The following is a 23,817-nucleotide window of genomic DNA, read 5'->3' as shown; positions in this document are numbered from 1 at the left end:
AACGAAGCGAGCTATGGCAAAATGTTGAGAGACCTTTTTTGTAGAGAATTAAGTTTCCTACGTTTTATGTTCTATGATATTTTTTGATCAGATGCGTAGTTCTCGAGATATATCAAGATATTTAAAAGTTCCGAAGCCGCACCAACATAATAGAGATACAGAAACACCGTGGCCCCTTTCTTTGAGATAACTCTGCACTATTGCGAGCTGCAAATGCCACTTCCAGCTTAGCTGTGCAGAAGAAGAACATCAAGAAGAAGAAATATCTCGAAATATGTCCGTCAGGCCCCTTCCCTTGAGATAAATCTGCAAATATCGCGGAAACGAAGAGAGCTATGGCAAAATGTTAAGAGACCTTTTTTGTAGAGAATTAAGTTTCCTACTTTTTATGTTCATTGATATTTTTTGATCTGATGCGTAGTTCTCGAGATATATCAAGATATTTAAAAGTTCCGAAGCCGCACCAACATAATAGAGATACAGAAACACCGTGGCCCCTTTCTTTGAGATAACTCTGCACTATTGCGAGCCGCAAATGCCACTTCCAGCTTAGCTGTGCAGAAGAAGAACAACAAGAAGAAGAAATATCTCGAAATATGTCCGTCAGGCCCCTTCCCTTGAGATAAATCTGCAAATATCTCGGAAACGAAGCGAGCTATGGCAAAATGTTGAGAGACCTTTTTTGTAGAGAATTAAGTTTCCTACGTTTTATGTTCTATGATATTTTTTGATCAGATGCGTAGTTCTCGAGATATATCAAGATATTTAAAAGTTCCGAAGCCGCACCAACATAATAGAGATACAGAAACACCGTGGCCCCTTTCTTTGAGATAACTCTGCACTATTGCGAGCTGCAAATGCCACTTCCAGCTTAGCTGTGCAGAAGAAGAACATCAAGAAGAAGAAATATCTCGAAATATGTCCGTCAGGCCCCTTCCCTTGAGATATATCTGCAAATATCTCGGAAACGAAGCGAGCTATGGCAAAATGTTAAGAGACCTTTTTTGTAGAGAATTATGTTTCCTACAATTTATGTTCTATGATATTTTTTTGATCAGAAGCGTAGTTTTCGAGATATATCGAGATATTTAAAAGTTCCGAAGCCGCACCAACATAATAGAGATACAGAAACACCGTGGCCCCTTTCTTTGAGATAACTCTGCACTATTGCGAGCCGCAAATGCCACTTCCAGCTTAGCTGTGCAGAAGAAGAACAACAAGAAGAAGAAATATCTCGAAATATGTCCGTCAGGCCCCTTCCTTTGAGCTGAATCTGCAAATATCTCGGAAACGAAGCGAGCTATGGCAAAATGTTAAGAGACGTTTTTTGTAGAGAATTATGTTTCCTACAATTTATGTTCTATGATATTTTTTGAGCAGAAGCGTAGTTTTCGAGATATATCGAGATATTTAAAAGTTCCGAAGCCGCACCAACATAATAGGGATACAGAAACACCGTGGCCCCTTTCTTTGAGATAACTCAGCAGTATTGCGAGCTGTAAATGCCACTTCCAGCTTAGCTGTGCAGAAGAAGAACAACAAGAAGAAGAAATATCTCGAAATATGTCCGTCAGGCCCCTTCCCTTGAGATAAATCTGCAAATATCTCGGAAACGAAGAGAGCTATGGCAAAATGTTAAGAGACCTTTTGTGTAGAGAATTAAGTTTCCTACTTTCTTTGTTCTATGATATTTTTTGATCTGATGCGTAGTTCTCGAGATATATCAAGATATTTAAAAGTTCCGAAGCCGCACCAACATAATAGAGATACAGAAACACCGTGGCCCCTTTCTTTGAGATAACTCTGCACTATTGCGAGCTGCAAATGCCACTTCCAGCTTAGCTGTGCAGAAGAAGAACATCAAGAAGAAGAAATGTCTCGAAATATGTCCGTCAGGCCCCTTCCCCTGAGATAAATCTGCAAATATCTCGGAAACGAAGAGAGCTATGGCAAAATGTTAACAGACCTTTTTTGTAGAGAATTAAGTTTCCTACTTTTTATGTTCTATGATATTTTTTGATCTGATGCGTAGTTCTCGAGATATATCAAGATATTTAAAAGTTCCGAAGCCGCACCAACATAATAGAGATACAGAAACACCGTGGCCCCTTTCTTTGAGATAACTCTGCACTATTGCGAGCTGTAAATGCCACTTCCAGCTTAGCTGTGCAGAAGAAGAACAACAAGAAGAAGAAATATCTCGAAATATGTCCGTCAGGCCCCTTCCCTTGAGATATATCTGCAAATATCTCGGAAACGAAGCGAGCTATGGCAAAATGTTAAGAGACCTTTTTTGTAGAGAATTATCTTTCCTACAATTTATGTTCTATGATATTTTTTGATCAGAAGCGTAGTTTTCGAGATATATCGAGATATTTAAAAGTTCCAAAGCCGCACCAACATAATAGAGATACAGAAACACCGTGGCCCCTTTCTTTGAGATAACTCTGCACTATTGCGAGCTGCAAATGCCACTTCCAGCTTAGCTGTGCAGAGGAAGAACAACAAGAAGAAGAAATATCTCGAAATATGTCCGTCAGGCCAGTTCCTTTGAGCTGAATCTGCAAATATCTCGGAAACGAAGCGAGCTATGGCAAAATATTAAGAGACGTTTTTTGTAGAGAATTATGTTTCCTACAATTTATGTTCTATGATATTTTTTGATCAGAAGCGTACTTTTCGAGATATATCGAGATATTTAAAAGTTCCGAAGCCGCACCAACATAATAGGGATACAGAAACACCGTGGCCCCTTTCTTTGAGATAACTCTGCAGTATTGCGAGCTGTAAATGCCACTTCCAGCTTAGCTGTGCAGAAGAAGAACAACAAGAAGAAGAAATATCTCGAAATATGTCCGTCAGGCCCCTTCCCTTGAGATAAATCTGCAAATATCTCGGAAACGAAGAGAGCTATGGCAAAATGTTAAGAGACCTTTTGTGTAGAGAATTAAGTTTCCTACTTTTTATGTTCTATGATATTTTTTGATCTGATGCGTAGTTCTCGAGATATATCAAGATATTTAAAAGTTCCGAAGCCGCACCAACATAATAGAGATACAGAAACACCGTGGCCCCTTTCTTTGAGATAACTCTGCACTATTGCGAGCTGTAAATGCCACTTCCAGCTTAGCTGTGCAGAAGAAGAACAACAAGAAGAAGAAATATCTCGAAATATGTCCGTCAGGCCCCTTCCCTTGAGATATATCTGCAAATATCTCGGAAACGAAGCGAGCTATGGCAAAATGTTAAGAGACCTTTTTTGTAGAGAATTATGTTTCCTACAATTTATGTTCTATGATATTTTTTGATCAGAAGCGTAGTTTTCGAGATATATCGAGATATTTAAAAGTTCCGAAGCCGCACCAACATAATAGAGATACAGAAACACCGTGGCCCCTCTCTTTGAGATAACTCTGCACTGCTGCGAGCTGGAAATGCCGCTTCCAGTTTAGCTGTGCAGAAGAAGAACAACAAGAAGAAGAAATATCTCGAAATATGTCCGTTAGGCCCCTTCCCTTGAGATAAATCTGCAAATATCTCGGAAACGAAGCGAGCTATGGCAAAATGTTAAGAGACCTCTTTTGTAGAGAATTAAGCTTCCTACTTTTTATGTTCTATGATATTTTTTGATCAGATGCGTAGTTCTCGAGATATATCAAGATATTTAAAAGTTCCGAAGCTGCACCAACATAATAGAGATACAGAAACACCGTGGCCCCTTTCTTTGAGATAACTCTGCACTATTGCGCGCTGTAAATGCCACTTCCAGCTTAGCTGTGCAGAAGAAGAACAACAAGAAGAAGAAATATCCCGAAATATGTCCGTCAGGCCCCTTCCCTTGAGATATATCTGCAAATATCTCCGAAACGAAGCGAGCTATGACAAAATGTTGAGAGACCTTTTTTGTAGAGAATTATGTTTCCTACAATTTATGTTCTATGATATTTTTTGATCAGAAGCGTAGTTTTCGAGATATATCGAGATATTTAAAAGTTCCGAAGCCGCACCAACATAATAGAGATACAGAAACACCGTGGCCCCTTTCTTTGAGATAACTCTGCACTAGTGCGAGCCGCAAATGCCACTTCCAGCTTAGCTGTGCAGAAGAAGAACAACAAGAAGAAGAAATATCTCGAAATATGTCCGTCAGGCCCCTTCCCTTGAGATAAATCTGCAAATATCTCGGAAACGAAGCGAGCTATGGCAAAATGTTAAGAGACCTTTTTTGTAGAGAATTAAGTTTCCTACTTTTTATGTTCTATGATATTTTTTGATCAGATGCGTAGTTCTCGAGATATATCAAGATATTTAAAAGTTCCGAAGCCGCACCAACATAATAGAGATACAGAAACACCGTGGCCCCTTTCTTTGAGATAACTCTGCACTATTGCGAGCTGCAAATGCCACTTCCAGCTTAGCTGTGCAGAAGAAGAACAACAAGAAGAAGAAATATCTCGAAATATGTCCGTCAGGCCCCTTCCCTTGAGATAAATCTGCAAATATCTCGGAAACGAAGAGAGCTATGGCAAAATGTTAAGAGACCTTTTTTGTAGAGAATTAAGTTTCCTACTTTTTATGTTCTATGATATTTTTTGATTAGATGCGTAGTTCTCGAGATATATCAAGATATTTAAAAGTTCCGAAGCCGCACCAACATAATAGAGATACAGAAACACCGTGGCCCCTTTCTTTCAGATAACTATGCACTATTGCGAGCTGCAAATGCCACTTCCAGCTTAGCTGTGCAGAAGAACAACAAGAAGAAGAAATATCTCGAAATATGTCCGTCAGGCCCCTTCCCTTGAGATAAATCTGCAAATATCTCGGAAACGAAGAGAGCTATGGCAAAATGTTAAGAGACCTTTTTTGTAGAGAATTAAGTTTGCTACAATTTATGTTGTATGATACTTTTTGATCAGAAGCGTAGTTTTCGAGATATATCGAGATATTTAAAAGTTCCGAAGCCGCACCAACATAATAGGGATACAGAAACACCGTGGCCCCTTTCTTTGAGACAACTCTGCACTAGTGCGAGCCGCAAATGCCACTTCCAGCTTAGCTGTGCAGAAGAAGAACAACAAGAAGAAGAAATATCTCGAAATATGTCCGTCAGGCCCCTTCCCTTGAGATATATCTGCAAATATCTCGGAAAAGAAGGGAGCTATGGCAAAATGTTAAGAGACCTTTTTTGTAGAGAATTATGCTTCCTACTTTTTATGTTCTATGATATTTTTTGATCAGATGCGTAGTTCTCGAGATATATCAAGATATTTAAAAGTTCCGAAGCCGCACCAACATAATAGAGATACAGAAACACCGTGGCCCCTTTCTTTGAGATAACTCTGCACTATTGCGAGCTGCAAATGCCACTTCCAGCTTAGCTGTGCAGAGGAAGAACAACAAGAAGAAGAAATATCTCGAAATATGTCCGTCAGGCCAGTTCCTTTGAGCTGAATCTGCAAATATCTCGGAAACGAAGCGAGCTATGGCAAAATGTTAAGAGACGTTTTTTGTAGAGAATTATGTTTCCTACAATTTATGTTCTATGATATTTTTTGATCAGAAGCGTAGTTTTCGAGATATATCAAGATATTTAAAAGTTCCGAAGCCGCACCAACATAATAGAGATACAGAAACACCGTGGCCCCTTTCTTTGAGATAACTCTGCACTATTGCGAGCTGTAAATGCCACTTCCAGCTTAGCTGTGCAGAAGAAGAACAACAAGAAGAAGAAATATCTCGAAATATGTCCGTCAGGCCCCTTCCCTTGAGATATATCTGCAAATATCTCGGAAAAGAAGCGAGCTATGGCAAAATGTTAAGAGACCTTTTTTGTAGAGAATTATGCTTCCTACAATTTATGTTCTATGATATTTTTTGATCAGAAGCGTAGTTTTCGAGATACATCGAGATATTTAAAAGTTCCGAAGCCACACCAACATAATAGAGATACAGAAACACCGTGGCCCCTTTCTTTGAGATAACTCTGCACTATTGCGAGCTGCAAATGCCACTTCCAGCTTAGCTGTGCAGAAGAAGAACATCAAGAAGAAGAAATGTCTCGAAACATGTCCGTCAGGCCCCTTCCACTGAGATAAATCTGCAAATATCTCGGAAACGAAGAGAGCTATGGCAAAATGTTAAGAGACCTTTTTTGTAGAGAATTAAGTTTCCTACTTTTTATGTTCTATGATATTTTTTGATCTGATGCGTAGTTCTCGAGATATATCAAGATATTTAAAAGTTCCGAAGCCGCACCAACATAATAGAGATACAGAAACACCGTGGCCCCTTTCTTTGAGATAACTCTGCACTATTGCGAGCTGTAAATGCCACTTCCAGCTTAGCTGTGCAGAAGAAGAACAACAAGAAGAAGACATATCTCGAAATATGTCCGTCAGGCCCCTTCCCTTGAGATATATCTGCAAATATCTCGGAAACGAAGCGAGCTATGGCATAATGTTAAGAGACCTTTTTTGTAGAGAATTATGTTTCCTACAATTTATGTTCTATGATATTTTTTGATCAGAAGCGTAGTTTTCGAGATACATCGAGATATTTAAAAGTTCCGAAGCCACACCAACATAATAGAGATACAGAAACACCGTGGCCCCTTTCTTTGAGATAACTCTGCACTAGTGCGAGCCGCAAATGCCAGTTCCAGCTTAGCTGTGCAGAAGAAGAACAACAAGAAGAAGAAATATCTCGAAATATGTCCGTCAGGCCAGTTCCTTTGAGCTGAATCTGCAAATATCTCGGAAACGAAGCGAGCTATGGCAAAATGTTAAGAGACGTTTTTTATAGAGAATTATGGTTCCTACAATTTATGTTCTATGATATTTTTTGATCAGAAGCGTAGTTTTCGAGATATATCGAGATATTTAAAAGTTCCGAAGCCGCACCAACATAATAGGGATACAGAAACACCGTGGCCCCTTTCTTTGAGATAACTCTGCACTAGTGCGAGCCGCAAATGCCAGTTCCAGCTTAGCTGTGCAGAAGAAGAACAACAAGAAGAAGAAATATCTCGAAATATGTCCGTCAGGCCCCTTCCCTTGAGATAAATCTGCAAATATCTCGGAAACGAAGCGAGCTATGGCGAAATGTTAAGAGACCTTTTTTGTAGAGAATTAAGTTTCCTACTTTTCATGTTCTATGATATTTTTTGATCAGATGCGTAGTTCTCGAGATATATCAAGATATTTAAAAGTTCCGAAGCCGCACCAACATAATAGAGATACAGAAACACCGTGGCCCCTTTCTTTGAGATAACTCTGCACGATTGCGAGCTGTAAATGCCACTTCCAGCTTAGCTGTGCAGAAGAAGAACAACAAGAAGAAGAAATATCTCGAAATATGTCCGTCAGGCCCCTTCCCTTGAGATAAATCTGCAAATATCTCGGAAACGAAGCGAGCTATGGCGAAATGTTAAGAGACCTTTTTTGTAGAGAATTAAGTTCCCTACTTTTTATGTTCTATGATATTTTTTGATCAGATGCGTAGTTCTCGAGATATATCAAGATATTTAAAAGTTCCGAAGCCGCACCAACATAATAGAGATACAGAAACACCGTGGCCCCTTTCTTTGAGATAACTCTGCACTATTGCGAGCTACAAATGCCACTTCCAGCTTAGCTGTGCAGAGGAAGAACAACAAGAAGAAGAAATATCTCGAAATATGTCCGTCAGGCCAGTTCCTTTGAGCTGAATCTGCAAATATCTCGGAAACGAAGCGAGCTATGGCAAAATGTTAAGAGACGTTTTTTGTAGAGAATTATGTTTCCTACAATTTATGTTCTATGATATTTTTTGATCAGAAGCGTAGTTTTCGAGATATATCAAGATATTTAAAAGTTCCGAAGCCGCACCAACATAATAGAGATACAGAAACACCGTGGCCCCTTTCTTTGAGATAACTCTGCACTATTGCGAGCTGTAAATGCCACTTCCAGCTTAGCTGTGCAGAAGAAGAACAACAAGAAGAAGAAATATCTCGAAATATGTCCGTCAGGCCCCTTCCCTTGAGATATATCTGCAAATATCTCGGAAAAGAAGCGAGCTATGGCAAAATGTTAAGAGACCTTTTTTGTAGAGAATTATGCTTCCTACAATTTATGTTCTATGATATTTTTTGATCAGAAGCGTAGTTTTCGAGATACATCGAGATATTTAAAAGTTCCGAAGCCACACCAACATAATAGAGATACAGAAACACCGTGGCCCCTTTCTTTGAGATAACTCTGCACTATTGCGAGCTGCAAATGCCACTTCCAGCTTAGCTGTGCAGAAGAAGAACATCAAGAAGAAGAAATGTCTCGAAACATGTCCGTCAGGCCCCTTCCACTGAGATAAATCTGCAAATATCTCGGAAACGAAGAGAGCTATGGCAAAATGTTAAGAGACCTTTTTTGTAGAGAATTAAGTTTCCCTACTTTTTATGTTCTATGATATTTTTTGATCTGATGCGTAGTTCTCGAGATATATCAAGATATTTAAAAGTTCCGAAGCCGCACCAACATAATAGAGATACAGAAACACCGTGGCCCCTTTCTTTGAGATAACTCTGCACTATTGCGAGCTGTAAATGCCACTTCCAGCTTAGCTGTGCAGAAGAAGAACAACAAGAAGAAGACATATCTCGAAATATGTCCGTCAGGCCCCTTCCCTTGAGATATATCTGCAAATATCTCGGAAACGAAGCGAGCTATGGCATAATGTTAAGAGACCTTTTTTGTAGAGAATTATGTTTCCTACAATTTATGTTCTATGATATTTTTTGATCAGAAGCGTAGTTTTCGAGATACATCGAGATATTTAAAAGTTCCGAAGCCACACCAACATAATAGAGATACAGAAACACCGTGGCCCCTTTCTTTGAGATAACTCTGCACTAGTGCGAGCCGCAAATGCCAGTTCCAGCTTAGCTGTGCAGAAGAAGAACAACAAGAAGAAGAAATATCTCGAAATATGTCCGTCAGGCCAGTTCCTTTGAGCTGAATCTGCAAATATCTCGGAAACGAAGCGAGCTATGGCAAAATGTTAAGAGACGTTTTTTATAGAGAATTATGGTTCCTACAATTTATGTTCTATGATATTTTTTGATCAGAAGCGTAGTTTTCGAGATATATCGAGATATTTAAAAGTTCCGAAGCCGCACCAACATAATAGGGATACAGAAACACCGTGGCCCCTTTCTTTGAGATAACTCTGCACTAGTGCGAGCCGCAAATGCCAGTTCCAGCTTAGCTGTGCAGAAGAAGAACAACAAGAAGAAGAAATATCTCGAAATATGTCCGTCAGGCCCCTTCCCTTGAGATAAATCTGCAAATATCTCGGAAACGAAGCGAGCTATGGCGAAATGTTAAGAGACCTTTTTTGTAGAGAATTAAGTTTCCTACTTTTCATGTTCTATGATATTTTTTGATCAGATGCGTAGTTCTCGAGATATATCAAGATATTTAAAAGTTCCGAAGCCGCACCAACATAATAGAGATACAGAAACACCGTGGCCCCTTTCTTTGAGATAACTCTGCACGATTGCGAGCTGTAAATGCCACTTCCAGCTTAGCTGTGCAGAAGAAGAACAACAAGAAGAAGAAATATCTCGAAATATGTCCGTCAGGCCCCTTCCCTTGAGATAAATCTGCAAATATCTCGGAAACGAAGCGAGCTATGGCGAAATGTTAAGAGACCTTTTTTGTAGAGAATTAAGTTCCCTACTTTTTATGTTCTATGATATTTTTTGATCAGATGCGTAGTTCTCGAGATATATCAAGATATTTAAAAGTTCCGAAGCCGCACCAACATAATAGAGATACAGAAACACCGTGGCCCCTTTCTTTGAGATAACTCTGCACTATTGCGAGCTACAAATGCCACTTCCAGCTTAGCTGTGCAGAGGAAGAACAACAAGAAGAAGAAATATCTCGAAATATGTCCGTCAGGCCAGTTCCTTTGAGCTGAATCTGCAAATATCTCGGAAACGAAGCGAGCTATGGCAAAATGTTAAGAGACGTTTTTTGTAGAGAATTATGTTTCCTACAATTTATGTTCTATGATATTTTTTGATCAGAAGCGTAGTTTTCGAGATATATCAAGATATTTAAAAGTTCCGAAGCCGCACCAACATAATAGAGATACAGAAACACCGTGGCCCCTTTCTTTGAGATAACTCTGCACTATTGCGAGCTGTAAATGCCACTTCCAGCTTAGCTGTGCAGAAGAAGAACAACAAGAAGAAGAAATATCTCGAAATATGTCCGTCAGGCCCCTTCCCTTGAGATATATCTGCAAATATCTCGGAAAAGAAGCGAGCTATGGCAAAATGTTAAGAGACCTTTTTTGTAGAGAATTATGCTTCCTACAATTTATGTTCTATGATATTTTTTGATCAGAAGCGTAGTTTTCGAGATACATCGAGATATTTAAAAGTTCCGAAGCCACACCAACATAATAGAGATACAGAAACACCGTGGCCCCTTTCTTTGAGATAACTCTGCACTATTGCGAGCTGCAAATGCCACTTCCAGCTTAGCTGTGCAGAAGAAGAACATCAAGAAGAAGAAATGTCTCGAAACATGTCCGTCAGGCCCCTTCCCCTGCGATAAATCTGCAAATATCTCGGAAACGAAGAGAGCTATGGCAAAATGTTAAGAGACCTTTTTTGTAGAGAATTAAGTTTCCTACTTTTTATGTTCTATGATATTTTTTGATCTGATGCGTAGTTCTCGAGATATATCAAGATATTTAAAAGTTCCGAAGCCGCACCAACATAATAGAGATACAGAAACACCGTGGCCCCTTTCTTTGAGATAACTCTGCACTATTGCGAGCTGTAAATGCCACTTCCAGCTTAGCTGTGCAGAAGAAGAACAACAAGAAGAAGACATATCTCGAAATATGTCCGTCAGGCCCCTTCCCTTGAGATATATCTGCAAATATCTCGGAAACGAAGCGAGCTATGGCATAATGTTAAGAGACCTTTTTTGTAGAGAATTATGTTTCCTACAATCTATGTTCTATGATATTTTTTGATCAGAAGCGTAGTTTTCGAGATACATCGAGATATTTAAAAGTTCCGAAGCCACACCAACATAATAGAGATACAGAAACACCGTGGCCCCTTTCTTTGAGATAACTCTGCACTAGTGCGAGCCGCAAATGCCAGTTCCAGCTTAGCTGTGCAGAAGAAGAACAACAAGAAGAAGAAATATCTCGAAATATGTCCGTCAGGCCAGTTCCTTTGAGCTGAATCTGCAAATATCTCGGAAACGAAGCGAGCTATGGCAAAATGTTAAGAGACGTTTTTTGTAGAGAATTATGGTTCCTACAATTTATGTTCTATGATATTTTTTGATCAGAAGCGTAGTTTTCGAGATATATCAAGATATTTAAAAGTTCCGAAGCCGCACCAACATAATAGAGATACAGAAACACCGTGGCCCCTTTCTTTGAGATAACTCTGCACTATTGCGAGCTGTAAATGCCACTTCCAGCTTAGCTGTGCAGAAGAAGAACAACAAGAAGAAGAAATATCTCGAAATATGTCCGTCAGGCCCCTTCCCTTGAGATATATCTGCAAATATCTCGGAAAAGAAGCGAGCTATGGCAAAATGTTAAGAGACCTTTTTTGTAGAGAATTATGCTTCCTACAATTTATGTTCTATGATATTTTTTGATCAGAAGCGTAGTTTTCGAGATACATCGAGATATTTAAAAGTTCCGAAGCCACACCAACATAATAGAGATACAGAAACACCGTGGCCCCTTTCTTTGAGATAACTCTGCACTATTGCGAGCTGCAAATGCCACTTCCAGCTTAGCTGTGCAGAGGAAGAACAACAAGAAGAAGAAATATCTCGAAATATGTCCGTCAGGACAGTTCCTTTGAGCTGAATCTGCAAATATCTCGGAAACGAAGCGACCTATGGCAAAATGTTAAGAGACGTTTTTTGTAGAGAATTATGTTTCCTACAATTTATGTTCTATGATATTTTTTGATCAGAAGCGTAGTTTTCGAGATATATCGAGATATTTAAAAGTTCCGAAGCCGCACCAACATAATAGGGATACAGAAACACCGTGGCCCCTTTCCTTGAGATAACTCTGCACTAGTGCGAGCCGCAAATGCCACTTCCAGCTTAGCTGTGCAGAAGAAGAACAACAAGAAGAAGAAATATCTCGAAATATGTCCGTCAGGCCCCTTCCCTTGAGATAAATCTGCAAATATCTCGGAAACGAAGCGAGCTATGGCGAAATGTTAAGAGACCTTTTTTGTAGAGAATTAAGTTTCCTACTTTTCATGTTCTATGATATTTTTTGATGAGATGCGTAGTTCTCGAGATATATCAAGATATTTAAAAGTTCCGAAGCCGCACCAACATAATAGAGATACAGAAACACCGTGGCCCCTTTCTTTGAGATAACTCTGCACGATTGCGAGCTGTAAATGCCACTTCCAGCTTAGCTGTGCAGAAGAAGGACAACAAGAAGAAGAAATATCTCGAAATATGTCCGTCAGGCCCCTTCCCTTGAGATAAATCTGCAAATATCTCGGAAACGAAGCGAGCTATGGCGAAATGTTAAGAGAACTTTTTTGTAGAGAATTAAGTTTCCTACTTTTTATGTTCTATGATATTTTTTGATCAGATGCGTAGTTCTCGAGATATATCAAGATATTTAAAAGTTCCGAAGCCGCACCAACATAATAGAGATACAGAAACACCGTCGCCCCTTTCTTTGAGATAACTCTGCACTATTGCGAGCTGCAAATGCCACTTCCAGCTTAGCTGTGCAGAAGAAGAACATCAAGAAGAAGAAATGTCTCGAAATATGTCCGTCAGGCCCCTTCCCCTGAGATAAATCTGCAAATATCTCGGAAACGAAGAGAGCTATGGCAAAATGTTAAGAGACCTTTTTTGTAGAGAATTATGTTTCCTACAATTTATGTTCTATGATATTTTTTGATCAGAAGCGTAGTTTTCGAGATACATCGAGATATTTAAAAGTTCCGAAGCCACACCAACATAATAGAGATACAGAAACACCGTGGCCCCTTTCTTTGAGATAACTCTGCACTAGTGCGAGCCGCAAATGCCAGTTCCAGCTTAGCTGTGCAGAAGAAGAACAACAAGAAGAAGAAATATCTCGAAATATGTCCGTCAGGCCCCTTCCCTTGAGATATATCTGCAAATATCTCGGAAACGAAGCGAGCTATGGCAAAATGTTAAGAGACCTTTTTTGTAGAGAATTATGTTTCCTACAATTTATGTTCTATGATATTTTTTGATCAGAAGCGTAGTTTTCGAGATATATCGAGATATTTAAAAGTTCCGAAGCCGCACCAACATAATAGAGATACAGAAACACCGTGGCCCCTCTCTTTGAGATAACTCTGCACTACTGCGAGCTGGAAATGCCGCTTCCAGTTTAGCTGTGCAGAAGAAGAACAACAAGAAGAAGAAATATCTCGAAATATGTCCGTTAGGCCCCTTCCCTTGAGATATATCTGCAAATATCTCGGAAACGAAGCGAGCTATGGCAAAATGTTAAGAGACCTTTTTTGTAGAGAATTATGTTTCCTACAATTTATGTTCTATGATATTTTTTGATCAGAAGCGTAGTTTTCGAGATATATCGAGATATTTAAAAGTTCCGAAGCCGCACCAACATAATAGAGATACAGAAACACCGTGGCCCCTCTCTTTGAGATAACTCTGCACTACTGCGAGCTGGAAATGCCGCTTCCAGTTTAGCTGTGCAGAAGAAGAACAACAAGAAGAAGAAATATCTCGAAATATGTCCGTTAGGCCCCTTCCCTTGAGATAAATCTGCAAATATCTCGGAAACGAAGCGAGCTATGGCAAAATGTTAAGAGACCTCTTTTGTAGAGAATTAAGCTTCCTACTTTTTATGTTCTATGATATTTTTTGATCAGATGCGTAGTTCTCGAGATATATCAAGATATTTAAAAGTTCCGAAGCCGCACCAACATAATAGAGATACAGAAACACCGTGGCCCCTTTCTTTGAGATAACTCTGCACTAGTGCGAGCCGCAAATGCCACTTCCAGCTTAGCTGTGCAGAAGAAGAACAACAAGAAGAAGAAATATCTCGAAATATGTCCGTCAGGCCCATTCCCTTGAGATAAATCTGCAAATATCTCGGAAAGGAAGCGAGCTATGGCAAAATGTTAAGAGACCTTTTTTGTAGAGAATTAAGTTTCCTACTTTTTATGTTCTATGATATTTTTTGATCAGATGCGTAGTTCTCGAGATATATCAAGATATTTAAAAGTTCCGAAGCCGCACCAACATAATAGAGATACAGAAACACCGTGGCCCCTTTCTTTGAGATAACTCTGCACTATTGCGAGCTGTGAATGCCACTTCCAGCTTAGCTGTGCAGAAGAAGAACAACAAGAAGAAGAAATATCTCGAAATATGTCCGTCAGGCCCCTTCCCTTGAGATATATCTGCAAATATCTCGGAAAAGAAGCGAGCTATGGCAAAATGTTAAGAGACCTTTTTTGTAGAGAATTATGTTTCCTACAATTTATGTTCTATGATATTTTTTGATCAGAAGCGTAGTTTTCGAGATACATCGAGATATTTAAAAGTTCCGAAGCCACACCAACATAATAGAGATACAGAAACACCGTGGCCCCTTTCTTTGAGATAACTCTGCACTAGTGCGAGCCGCAAATGCCAGTTCCAGCTTAGCTGTGCAGAAGAAGAACAACAAGAAGAAGAAATATCTCGAAATATGTCCGTCAGGCCCCTTCCCTTGAGATATATCTGCAAATATCTCGGAAACGAAGCGAGCTATGGCAAAATGTTAAGAGACCTTTTTTGTAGAGAATTATGTTTCCTACAATTTATGTTTTATGATATTTTTTGATCAGAAGCGTAGTTTTCGAGATATATCGAGATATTTAAAAGTTCCGAAGCCGCACCAACATAATAGAGATACAGAAACACCGTGGCCCCTCTCTTTGAGATAACTCTGCACTACTGCGAGCTGGAAATGCCGCTTCCAGTTTAGCTGTGCAGAGGAAGAACAACAAGAAGAAGAAATATCTCGAAATATGTCCGTTAGGCCCCTTCCCTTGAGATAAATCTGCAAATATCTCGGAAACGAAGCGAGCTATGGCAAAATGTTAAGAGACCTATTTTGTAGAGAATTAAGCTTCCTACTTTTTATGTTCTATGATATTTTTTGATCAGATGCGTAGTTCTCGAGATATATCAAGATATTTAAAAGTTCCGAAGCTGCACCAACATAATAGAGATACAGAAACACCGTGGCCCCTTTCTTTGAGATAACTCTGCACTATTGCGCGCTGTAAATGCCACTTCCAGCTTAGCTGTGCAGAAGAAGAAATATCCCGAAATATGTCCGTCAGGCCCCTTCCCTTGAGATATATCTGCAAATATCTCGGAAACGAAGCGAGCTATGACAAAATGTTGAGAGACCTTTTTTGTAGAGAATTATGTTTCCTACAATTTATGTTCTATGATATTTTTTGATCAGAAGCGTAGTTTTCGAGATATATCGAGATATTTAAAAGTTCCGAAGCCGCACCAACATAATAGAGATACAGAAACACCGTGGCCCCTTTCTTTGAGATAACTCTGCACTAGTGCGAGCCGCAAATGCCACTTCCAGCTTAGCTGTGCAGAAGAAGAACAACAAGAAGAAGAAATATCTCGAAATATGTCCGTCAGGCCCCTTCCCTTGAGATAAATCTGCAAATATCTCGGAAACGAAGAGAGCTATGGCAAAATGTTAAGAGACCTTTTTTGTAGAGAATTAAGTTTCCTACTTTTTATGTTCTATGATATTTTTTGATTAGATGCGTAGTTCTCGAGATATATCAAGATATTTAAAAGTTCCGAAGCCGCACCAACATAATAGAGATACAGAAACACCGTGGCCCCTTTCTTTCAGATAACTATGCACTATTGCGAGCTGCAAATGCCACTTCCAGCTTAGCTGTGCAGAAGAACAACAAGAAGAAGAAATATCTCGAAATATGTCCGTCAGGCCCCTTCCCTTGAGATAAATCTGCAAATATCTCGGAAACGAAGCGAGCTATGGCGAAACGTTAAGAGACCTTTTTTGTAGAGAATTAAGTTTCCTACTTTTTATGTTCTATGATATTTTTTGATCAGATGCGTAGTTCTCGAGATATATCAAGATATTTAAAAGTTCCGAAGCCGCACCAACATAATAGAGATACAGAAACACCGTGGCCCCTTTCTTTGAGATAACTCTGCACTATTGCGAGCTGCAAATGCCACTTCCAGCTTAGCTGTGCAGAGGAAGAACAACAAGAAGAAGAAATATCTCGAAATATGTCCGTCAGGCCAGTTCCTTTGAGCTGAATCTGCAAATATCGCGGAAACGAAGCGAGCTATGGCAAAATGTTAAGAGACGTTTTTTGTAGAGAATTATGTTTCCTACAATTTATGTTCTATGATATTTTTTGATCAGAAGCGTAGTTTTCGAGATATATCGAGATATTTAAAAGTTCCGAAGCCGCACCAACATAATAGGGATACAGAAACACCGTGGCCCCTTTCTTTGAGATAACTCTGCACTAGTGCGAGCTGCAAATGCCACTTCCAGCTTAGCTGTGCAGAGGAAGAACAACAAGAAGAAGAAATATCTCGAAATATGTCCGTCAGGCCCCTTCCCTTGAGATATATCTGCAAATATCTCGGAAACGAAGCGAGCTATGGCAAAATGTTAAGAGACCTTTTTTGTAGAGAATTATGCTTCCTACAATTTATGTTCTATGATATTTTTTGATCAGAAGCGTAGTTTTCGAGATACATCGAGATATTTAAAAGTTCCGAAGCCGCACCAACATAATAGAGATACAGAAACACCGTGGCCCCTTTCTTTGAGATAACTCTGCACTAGTGCGAGCCGCAAATGCCAGTTCCAGCTTAGCTGTGCAGAAGAAGAACAACAAGAAGAAGAAATATCTCGAAATATGTCCGTCAGGCCCCTTCCCTTGAGATAAATCTGCAAATATCTCGGAAACGAAGCGAGCTATGGCAAAATCTTAAGAGACCTTATTTGTAGACAATTAAGTTTCCTACTTTTTATGTTCTATGATATTTTTTGATCAGATGCGTAGTTCTGGAGATATATCCAGATATTTAAAAGTTCCGAAGCGGCACCAACATAATAGAGATACAGAAACACCGTGGCCCCTTTCTTTGAGGTAACTCTGCACTATTGCGAGCTGCAAATGCCACTTCCAGTTTAGCTGTGCAGAAGAAGAACAACAAGAAGAAGAAATATCTCGAAATATGTCCGTCAGGACCCTTCCCTTGAGATAAATCTGCAAATATCTCGGAAACGAAGCGAGCTATTGCAAAACGTTAAGAGACCTTTTTTGTAGAGAATTAAGTTTCCTACTTTTTATGTTCTATGATATTTTTTGATGAGATGCGTAGTTCTCGAGATATATCAAGATATTTAAAAGTTCCGAAGCCGCACTAACATAATAGAGATACAGAAACACCGTGGCCCCTTTCTTTGAGATAACTCTGCACTATTGCGAGCTGCAAATGCCACTTCCAGCTTAGCTGTGCAGAAGAAGAACAACAAGAAGAAGAAGTATCTGGAAATATGTCCGTCAGGCCCCTTCCCTTGAGATAAATCTGCAAATATCTCGGAAACGAAGCGAGCTACGGCAAAATGTTAAGAGACCTTTTTTGTAGAAAATTAGGATTCCTACTTTTTACGTTCTATGATATTTTTTGAACAGATGCGTAGTTCTCGAGATATATCAAGATATTTAAAAGTTCCGAAGCCGCACCAACATAATAGAGATACAGAAACACCGTGGCCCCTTTCTTTGAGATAACTCTGCACTATTGCGCGCTGCAAATGGCACTTCCAGCTTAGCTGTGCAGAAGAAGAACAACAAGAAGAAGAAATATCTCGAAATATGTCCGTCAGGCCCCTTCCCTTGAGATAAATCTGCAAATATCTCGGAAACGAAGCGAGCTATGGCAAAATGTTAAGAGACCTTTTTTGTAGAGAATTAAGTTTGCTACTTTTTATGTTCTATGATATTTTTTGATCAGATGCGTAGTTCTCGAGATATATCAAGATATTTAAAAGTTCCGAAGCTGCACCAACATAATAGAGGTGCAGAAACACCGTGGCCTCTTTCTTTGAGATAACTCTGCACTATTGCGAGCTGCAAATGCCACTTCCAGCTTAGCTGTGCAGAAGAGGAACAACAAGAAGAAGAAATATCTCGGAATATGTCCGTCAGGCCCCTTCCCTTGAGATAAATCTGCAAATATCTCGGAAACAATGCCAGCTATGGGAAAATGTTAAGAAACCTTTTTTGTAGAGAATTAAGTTTCCTACTTTTTATCTTCTATGATATTTTTTGATCAGATGCGTAGTTCTCGAGATATATCAAGATATTTAAAAGTTCCGAAGCCGCACCAACATAATAGAGATACAGAAACACCGTGGCCCCTTTCTTTGAGATAACTCTGCACTATTGCGAGCTGTAAATGCCACTTCCAGCTTAGCTGTGCAGAAGAAGAACAACAAGAAGAAGAAATATCTCGAAATATGTCCGTCAGGCCCCTTCCCTTGAGATATATCTGCAAATATCTCGGAAACAAAGCGAGCTATGGCAAAATGTTAAGAGACCTTTTTTGTAGAGAATTCAGTTTCCTACTTTTTATGTTCTATGATATTTTTCGATCAGAGGCGTAGTTCTCGAGATATATCAAGATATTTAAAAGTTCCGAAGCCGCACCAACATAATAGAGATACAGAAACACCGTGGCCCCTTTCTTTGAGATAACTCTGCACTATTGCGCGCTGCAAATGGCACTTCCAGCTTAGCTGTGCAGAAGAAGAACAACAAGAAGAAGAAATATCTCGAAATATGTCCGTCAGGCCCCTTCCCTTGAGATAAATCTGCAAATATCTCGGAAACGAAGCGAGCTATGGCAAAATGTTAAGAGACCTTTTTTGTAGAGAATTAAGTTTCCTACTTTTTATGTTCTATGATATTTTTTGATCAGATGCGTAGTTCTCGAGATATATCAAGATATTTAAAAGTTCCGAAGCCGCACCAACATAATAGAGATACAGAAACACCGTGGCCCCTTTCTTTGAGATAACTCTGCACTACTGCGAGCTGCAAATGCCACTTCCAGCTTAGCTGTGCAGAAGAAGCACAACAAGAAGAAGAAATATATCGAAATATGTCCGTCAGGCCCCTTCCCTTGGGATAAATCTGCAAATATCTCGGAAACGAAGCGAGCTATGGCAAAATGTTAAGAGACCTTTTTTGTAGAGAATTAAGTTTCCTACTTTTTATGTTGTATGATATTTTTTGATCAGATGCGTAGTTCTCGAGATATATCCAGATATTTAAAAGTTCCGAAGCGGCACCAACATAATAGAGATACAGAAACACCGTGGCCCCTTTCTTTGAGGTAACTCTGCACTATTGCGAGCTGCAAATGCCACTTCCAGCTTAGCTGTGCAGAAGAAGAACAACAAGAAGAAGAAATATCTCGAAATATGTCCGTCAGGCCCCTTCCCTTGAGATAAATCTGCAAATATCTCGGAAACGAAGCGAGCTATGGCAAAATGTTAAGAGACCTTTTTTGTAGAGAATTAAGTTTCCTACTTTTTATGTTCTATGATATTTTTTGATCAGATGCGTAGTTCTCGAGATATATCAAGATATTTAAAAGTTCCGAAGCTGCACCAACATAATAGAGGTGCAGAAACACCGTGGCCTCTTTCTTTGAGATAACTCTGCACTATTGCGAGCTGCAAATGCCACTTCCAGCTTAGCTGTGCAGAAGAGGAACAACAAGAAGAAGAAATATCTCGAAATATGTCCGTCAGGCCCCTTCCCTTGAGATAAATCTGCAAGTATCTCGGAAACGAAGCGAGCTATGGCAAAATGTTAAGAGACCTTTTTTGTAGAGAATTCAGTTTCCTACTTTTTATGTTCTATGATATTTTTCGATCAGAGGCGTAGTTCTCGAGATATATCAAGATATTTAAAAGTTCCGAAGCCGCACCAACATAATAGAGATACAGAAACACCGTGGCCCCTTTCTTTGAGATAACTCTGCACTATTGCGCGCTGCAAATGGCACTTCCAGCTTAGCTGTGCAGAAGAAGAACAACAAGAAGAAGAAATATATCGAAATATGTCCGTCAGGCCCCTTCCCTTGGGATAAATCTGCAAATATCTCGGAAACGAAGCGAGCTATGGCAAAATGTTAAGAGACCTTTTTTGTAGAGAATTACGTTTCCTACTTTTTATGTTATATGATATTTTTTGATCAGATGCGTAGTTCTCGAGATATATCAAGATATTTAAAAGTTCCGAAGCCGCACCAACATAATAGAGATACAGAAACACCGTGGCCCCTTTCTTTGAGATAACTCTGCACTACCGCGAGCTGCAAATGCCACTTCCAGCTTAGCTGTGCAGAAGAAGAACAACAAGAAGAAGAAATATATCGAAATATGTCCGTCAGGCCCCTTCCCTTGAGATAAATCTGCAAATATCTCGGAAACGAAGCGAGCTATGGCAAAATGTTAAGGGACCTTTTTTGTAGAGAATTACGTTTCCTACTTTTTATGTTATATGATATTTTTTGATCAGATGCGTAGTTCTCGAGATATATCAAGATATTTAAAAGTTCCGAAGCCGCACCAACATAATAGAGATACAGAAACACCGTGGCCCCTTTCTTTGAGATAACTCTGCACTACCGCGAGCTGCAAATGCCACTTCCAGCTTAGCTGTGCAGAAGAAGAACAACAAGAAGAAGAAATATATCGAAATATGTCCGTCAGGCCCCTTCCCTTGGGATAAATCTGCAAATATCTCGGAAACGAAGCGAGCTATGGCAAAATGTTAAGAGACCTTTTTTGTAGAGAATTAAGTTTCCTACTTTTTATGTTCTATGATATTTTTTGAACAGATGCGTAGTTCTCGAGATATATCAAGATATTTAAAAGTTCCGAAGCCGCACCAACATAATAGAGATACAGAAACACCGTGGCCCCTTTCTTTGAGGTAACTCTGCACTATTGCGAGCTGCAAATGCCACTTCCAGCTTAGCTGTGCAGAAGAGGAACAACAAGAAGAAGAAATATCTCGAAATATGTCCCTCAGGCCCCTTCCCTTGAGATAAATCTGCAAATATCTCGGAAACCAAGCGAGCTATGGCAAAATGTTAAGAGACCTTTTTTGTAGAGAATTATGTTTCCTACAATTTATGTCGTATGATATTTTTTGATCAGAAGCGTAGTTTTCGAGATATATCGAGATATTTAAAAGTTCCGAAGCCGCACCAACATAATAGAGATACAGAAACACCGTGGCCCCTTTCTTTGAGGTAACTCTGCACTATTGCGAGCTGCAAATGCCACTTCCAGCTTAGCTGTGCAGAAGAAGAACAACAAGAAGAAGAAATATCTCGAAATATGTCCCTCAGGCCCCTTCCCTTGAGATAAATCTGCAAATATCTCGGAAACCAAGCGAGCTATGGCAAAATGTTAAGAGACCTTTTTTGTAGAGAATTATGTTTCCTACAATTTATGTCCTATGATATTTTTTGATCAGAAGCGTAGTTTTCGAGATATATCGAGATATTTAAAAGTTCCGAAGCCGCACCAACATAATAGAGATACAGAAACATCGTGGCCCCTTTCTTTGGGATAACTCTGCACTATTGCGAGCTGGAAATGCCACTTCCAGTTTAGCTGTGCAGAAGAAGAACAACAAGAAGAAGAAATATCTCGAAATATGTCCGTCAGGACCCTTCCCTTGAGATAAATCTGCAAATATCTCGGAAACGAAGCGAGCTATTGCAAAACGTTAAGAGACCTTTTTTGTAGAGAATTATGTTTCCTACAATTTATGTTCTATGATATTTTTTGATCAGAAGCGTAGTTTTCGAGATATATCGAGATATTTAAAAGTTCCGAAGCCGCACCAACATAATAGAGATACAGAAACACCGTGGCCCCTTTCTTTCAGATAACTATGCACTATTGCGAGCTGCAAATGCCACTTCCAGCTTAGCTGTGCAGAAGAAGAACAACAAGAAGAAGAAATATCTCGAAATATGTCCGTCAGGCCCCTTCCCTTGAGATAAATCTGCAAATATCTCGGAAACGAAGCGAGCTATGGCAAAATGTTAAGAGACCTTTTTTGTAGAGAATTAAGTTTCCTACTTTTTATGTTCTATGATATTTTTTGAACAGATGCGTAGTTCTCGAGATATATCAAGATATTTAAAAGTTCCGAAGCTGCACCAACATAATAGAGGTGCAGAAACACCGTGGCCTCTTTCTTTGAGATAACTCTGCACTATTGCGAGCTGCAAATGCCACTTCCAGCTTAGCTGTGCAGAAGAGGAACAACAAGAAGAAGAAATATCTCGGAATATGTCCGTCAGGCCCCTTCCCTTGAGATAAATCTGCAAATATCTCGGAAACGATGCCAGCTATGGGAAAATGTTAAGAAACCTTTTTTGTAGAGAATTAAGTTTCCTACTTTTTATCTTCTATGATATTTTTTGATCAGATGCGTAGTTCTCGAGATATATCAAGATATTTAAAAGTTCCGAAGCCGCACCAACATAATAGAGGTGCAGAAACACCGTGGCCTCTTTCTTTGAGATAACTCTGCACTATTGCGAGCTGCAAATGCCACTTCCAGCTTAGCTGTGCAGAAGAGGAACAACAAGAAGAAGAAATATCTCGAAATATGTCCCTCAGGCCCCTTCCCTTGAGATAAATCTGCAAATATCTCGGAAACCAAGCGAGCTATGGCAAAATGTTAAGAGACCTTTTTTGTAGAGAATTATGTTTCCTACAATTTATGTCCTATGATATTTTTTGATCAGAAGCGTAGTTTTCGAGATATATCGAGATATTTAAAAGTTCCGAAGCCGCACCAACATAATAGAGATACAGAAACATCGTGGCCCCTTTCTTTGGGATAACTCTGCACTATTGCGAGCTGGAAATGCCACTTCCAGTTTAGCTGTGCAGAAGAAGAACAACAAGAAGAAGAAATATCTCGAAATATGTCCGTCAGGCCCCTTCCCTTGAGATAAATCTGCAAGTATCTCGGAAACGAAGCGAGCTATGGCAAAATGTTAAGAGACCTTTTTTGTAGAGAATTCAGTTTCCTACTTTTGATGTTCTATGATATTTTTCGATCAGAGGCGTAGTTCTCGAGATATATCAAGATATTTAAAAGTTCCGAAGCCGCACCAACATAATAGAGATACAGAAACACCGTGGCCCCTTTCTTTGAGATAACTCTGCACTACTGCGAGCTGCAAATGCCACTTCCAGCTTAGCTGTGCAGAAGAAGAACAACAAGAAGAAGAAATATCTCGAAATATGTCCGTCAGGCCCCTTCCCTTGGGATAAATCTGCAAATATCTCGGAAACGAAGCGAGCTATGGCAAAATGTTAAGAGACCTTTTTTGTAGAGAATTAAGTTTCCTACTTTTTATGTTCTATGATATTTTTTGAACAGATGCGTAGTTCTCGAGATATATCAAGATATTTAAAAGTTCCGAAGCCGCACCAACATAATAGAGATACAGAAACACCGTGGCCCCTTTCTTTGAGATAACTCTGCACTATTGCGCGCTGCAAATGGCACTTCCAGCTTAGCTGTGCAGAAGAAGAACAACAAGAAGAAGAAATATCTCGAAATATGTCCGTCAGGCCCCTTCCCTTGAGATAAATCTGCAAATATCTCGGAAACGAAGC

The sequence above is a fragment of the Osmia lignaria genome, unplaced genomic scaffold, assembly GCF_051020975.1.
Source record: "Osmia lignaria lignaria isolate PbOS001 unplaced genomic scaffold, iyOsmLign1 scaffold0002, whole genome shotgun sequence".
NCBI classification, from domain to species: domain Eukaryota; kingdom Metazoa; phylum Arthropoda; class Insecta; order Hymenoptera; family Megachilidae; genus Osmia; species Osmia lignaria.
Note: the sequence above shows the minus strand (reverse complement) of the source record.